The 5,173-nt window shown below is 35.8% G+C and overlaps 1 pseudogene; it reads left to right on the top strand.

Moving 5' to 3' along the window:
* Positions 1–3,808: 3,808 nt before the first annotated feature.
* On the top strand, positions 3,809–3,972 carry LOC145246969 (U2 spliceosomal RNA; annotated as a pseudogene).
* The last annotated feature ends 1,201 nt before the right edge of the window (positions 3,973–5,173 follow it).

The following is a 5,173-nucleotide window of genomic DNA, read 5'->3' on the forward strand; positions in this document are numbered from 1 at the left end:
AAATTTAAGATTTCTTGTTGACATATATATATATATATATATATATATATATATATATATATATATATATATATATATATATATATATAACTACTTCATTTACTCACATAAAATTAATATACGAAAGTATAAATTTATGCGTAAATTTTAAGTATTTACTTCAAAAATGCTCAATACGTAGGTAGAGCTAGTTAGTAAGTTATAAAATATATATGGCGATTAAGCTACGCTGAATATTCCGCGTTTCATCTACTCTAGGACTCTTCAGGCTTATGCAATATATATATATATAATGATACTGGTGGCATGGTTACTGTATATATATATATAAACACATTTATATATATATATATATATATATATATATATATATATATATAAATATATACACAGGTTTACCTCCTAACAAGGCATATAACCATAACCACTTGGACGTAAGGTGCTACTATTTAGAGTCATGTCTTGGAAAGATTAAAAGGATGTTGGTTTACGTTAAATTTAAACTTCTGCATATCAGTACAGTCAGTGAAGCAGGTAGGGATTTCTAGTAAAGCTGTTCCATATATATATATATATATATATATATATATATATATATATATATATGATTGCAACGTCTTGTCAGACGAGTGCCACTCCCTCAGACTCTTAAAATCCATGAGCCCAAAAATGACTTCCATCGCCACAGGACCATTTTAATAAACAAATGCCTGAGGGAGTATCTATACACAGATTATGTTACAGAGTCTTAGCTTTGTACGACAGCTAAGTCTCTCTCTCTCAGTTCAAAATGTTCAGATCCAGCAACAAGCAAGAGCAAGATAGCCAGCAAGAATTTAAACTGCAGACCAACTTACGGGCGCCCTCTCCCCCCCAACACAAATATGCATACACACAAACACACACGGTGCTAGTTGACTGTTGACCCCCGACCCAAAAAAGGGTTCATTCGCCCTTTGGAAAGTCTTGTTTTTAATCATTCAGGGAGACTAGCCACCCTCCTCACCAAAAGTCTGGTGGAGGAACCAGTTTAGTCGCCGGTGACCTGACCATGAGGCAGGTAGTACTGGGTTACATGGTACCAGTAGCATATGACATGAGCTGACACACACACACACACACACACACACACACACACACACACATATATATATATATATCGAATAGCTAGACAGCTTCGCTGACTGTACCGATATGCAGAAGTATTAATTTAAATATATATATATGTATATATATGTGTGTATGTGTATATATATATGTGTATGTGTGTGTTTATGAAACGATTGTAACACAAGAGAAATACATCGTATAACGAAAATGTTGGGATATATTGTTGTCTTGATTATCGCGAAATTATTATATATATTTATACTCAATTATTAATACTGATAATCGTTGAGCTTAATTAATTGGGTTAATTGACACTGGTTTAATTAGTATATAAACATTACTGGAATTTAGTTATTAAATTTGATTAAAATTATACACACACACATATATACATATATATATATATACATATATATATATATATATATAATAGTAGCGTTCGTGTGTCTGTGTGTACAACTACCAATGGCCAAAGAAATATAAAGGCCATGTGTGTGTGTACACCTGTCCTTGTGATGAAATATTAATGCCCATGTTAGGATACTTCTGTCACCGGAGACATTAGATTCTATATGTACTTCCAATATATAGGATTCTTCAAACCACTTTTATATTATTCAGTTACGGTCATTAATATATCACATTAACTTAAATCTATTTAAATAATTAGCTCGACGACATTACTTATTCGACATAATAGCTTTGTTTCAACTGTACTAATTAAAACATTTTTCATTATTTAGTTTATTTAAATTTAAAGTTATATTTGATTTAATTTATTATATCTGAAATCTGAAACCGTTTTATTTTCAAACCAAAATCTAGAAAACCAAAAGGGGAAATAACTGTGATAGTTTATTTGAAAAATTACGTTATTAAATATTTCCTGTTTTTATTTCATTTCGAAATATTATTCTAAGCTGAATTATTATTTTTAGTCACGTGCAAGCGACTCTATAAGTCACTCCGTCGGTCCGTCGGTCGGTTTTTCGGTCTGTCCGTAACACTTTTGTGCTTGGCCTTTTTGGTTAAGATCAAAGGTATGTTGTTAATATATGCTGTTCTTAGCTTTCTAAGCTTTTCTTAAACTTTTGGCCAAGATCAAACCAAGCCGTGCTAAAACGACTACCAAGGTCAAGTGACCTTGTGACTGCTACCCATTAGGAACTCCACAGGGATGTAGTGAAAGGGGCCGCCGACGACATGCTATGCGCACATTTGGGTTGGCAGCAGAGTGAGATCCGCTCCGCGTGAAGCTAGGCGACAGGTTCGAGTCATCTGAACAATTCGGAGTTCTCTCTGACCTGGCGATTGGCCCGAAATACACTTCCACTCAACAACATACAATGCAGTTCCGGGTTTTTGGAGTCGCATGATTGTCCCCGTTGTGGGACATAGGCCGTAGAAACGACTGATCATGCTTTCTTCGATTGCCGCGAACTCCGCCGGTACTGGTTGTATGTCGGCGAGGTGAAAGCTCGCATCGATCCTGAGAATTCCTCGCCCAATTACTGTATCCAATGTCGTGGACAATATGAGGCCGCCGTGGGACCAGGAAAGACAAATGGTCTACGTTACGATCCTGGCCGTGGCGAGAATGGTGATTTGGACGTCGCGTCTGCAAGGTTGCCGAGGGGGGTGTTGTCTTTTTCTCTATTAGGATCTGATCGCTTTCTTTAAACACCAACTACGGGTGAATATCAGATATGATAGAAGAAGGCTGCATTACGTGGCATTTGAGAGAAGATGGATTCATGTAGCAAGTCTGTGTGTACGAAGAGGAACCAAATTTGAATACGTGCTCCCCGCCTAGGTGTGGAATGCGCAGTTCCGTAAAGTAAAATTAAAAAAGTAGCCTCTCAAATAGCTGAGTGTGTGTTCCATCCCTCCCCGATTAGGAAGCCTCCAAGATCCCCACCCCACCCTACTTGCAATTTTTGTTTTCAGCCCTTCCTCCAAATTTCATCCATCTTGGAGAGAAAGAAATACAAACTAACCCCCATTCCTTACCCACAAAATTTTCTTTTCCCCATTCACCCCCATCTAGAGGGCATCCCCACTTAGGGACTGACCCACAGAAGCGAGGTTCCTTTTACAAACCTAGTGGAACGGGCAGTCTATCAACTAGACGGGGTTGGGACGGTCCTACTAATCACCTTTTGTTTTTTCTTCCCCTGCCCTCAACACAAATGAATTATTGTACCATTCTTATTGTCATCTTTTTTGTTTTTACACGTCAATAAAAATGATTTAAAAATTGGGAGTTAAGTAGGACGTCCCCCAGAACGAAAGGGTGAATGCGGTATTATGGTGAAAGAAGATACTAGCTGGGAGAAACTTTTGATTTTGTTTAGTTCTGGAGTGACAAGGATGACCAACGGACCCCACAACCCCCCTTTTGAGTTGGTCATGTGCCGAAGTTTTTTGTTCATTGTTGATTTTCACTATATTTTTAACATGAATAAAGGATTTAATATCTCAAAGTGTAGTATCTGCCGGAACAGATACTGCAAGCAAAGACCATATGTGGGGAAACCCCACATATAAAACACTGGTCAATGTAGGGGAAACCCTTCATACCAATTGTCACTATCCAGCTCCCCTACTCTCCGGGAGTTGGTCCTGATTTCCCCTTCACTCCTCATATTTAAAAATCGGCCTTGTGCCTAATTTACTCGGTGGGGGAGCAAATAAATACCACGTTTCTTGGCCTTTTGGCCAAGATCAAAGTGTAGTGTCTGTTTATACTACATGCTGTACTTATGTTTGTAACTTTGTGATATAAAGTGTGGGTTTACTTTTCTGTATTAATTTAATGTAAAATGATCACCCACTTTACAATCAGTCAGTATCAAAGCCATTCAAGTCATTCTCCAGATCATTCAAGTTGTTTTTAAAAGATTCCAGTTATTTTTTAAGCATTCAAGTCATTCTTAAGGTCATTCAATTCATCCTTAAGTTTATTAAGGTCATTTTAAGTCATTGACTTTTTATTTATTTAAGTCATTTCAGCCCATTTTTCGGTCATTTTAGTTTATCTTTAAGAATTTCATGTCAATCCTACATTCACGCATTCTTTCATTACACGAGAGCACGCGACTGATGGCTATTAGCCTTGTTTTTTTTTTTAATTCGGGGGAAATTTTTTCGCATATTCTTAATTTTTAAGTAACCTTTTTTATTTGTTAGAGAAAAATGAAACTAATGTCCTCATTTACTTACATCCTCACGAGGGCAGAGCTCGTCACAGAGACACATGTGAACAAAATCTATCATCTCCTGCTCTTTTGGTTTTTTGTTTATAAAATTTAATCGGTGTTGCCCAGGATTTATTATAATAATTATACCATAGCAAGTGTGTTTAATTGCCTGCGAAACATATTTTCTTTATAATTTATTTTATATCTTAAAGTAAAAATTGTCAATTTTTACGACGTGACCCAGCGTCGTTGAACCCCTAGAAAAAATGGCCAATGTAAAGTTTCTTTCCAACTGCTCCAAAAACTTTAAAATTACGACTTTTAATGGTTTTCGATGGTGCTGAAAACGAATATAACATTTAAATTTGGGGCAGATAAGTAGTTTTCATAATATGAAAAATTACTTTTCCAAAAAGCGAATGATCACTTTCCTATATACATTTAACATAAAATGGGCACCCACTTTCTAGCCACCTAATAATTTCTTAATATCATAAAATAATTTAACTGTGATACTCGTTTTCAGCACCACCGAAAACCGGTGCTGTTCTTTTACTAAGAAATTCGTTTATTTTTTTCATAATTTACAACGTAAATAATGCTGTCAGTAAGCTTACACGAGCGGGCGGTTTACAAAAATATATTTTTGTTTTTCATGTTCTTTATTTGGGTATTCAATTATAGAATTTGTATAGGTTTTACCAGGTGCTTCTGTAGTTTACTACACCGCCTCCTACTATAAACAGAATTTTTGTGAAATGTTAAACTACAGAGGCACCTGTTCACAACTATACAAGTTGTATCATGAAAAAAGAACGAAAAACAAAAGTATGCTTTTGTAAACTTACTAACAGCATAATTAG

This window comes from Euprymna scolopes, chromosome 24 (genome assembly GCF_053919585.1).
Source record: "Euprymna scolopes isolate OS-2025 chromosome 24, ASM5391958v1, whole genome shotgun sequence".
Classification (NCBI taxonomy): domain Eukaryota; kingdom Metazoa; phylum Mollusca; class Cephalopoda; order Sepiida; family Sepiolidae; genus Euprymna; species Euprymna scolopes.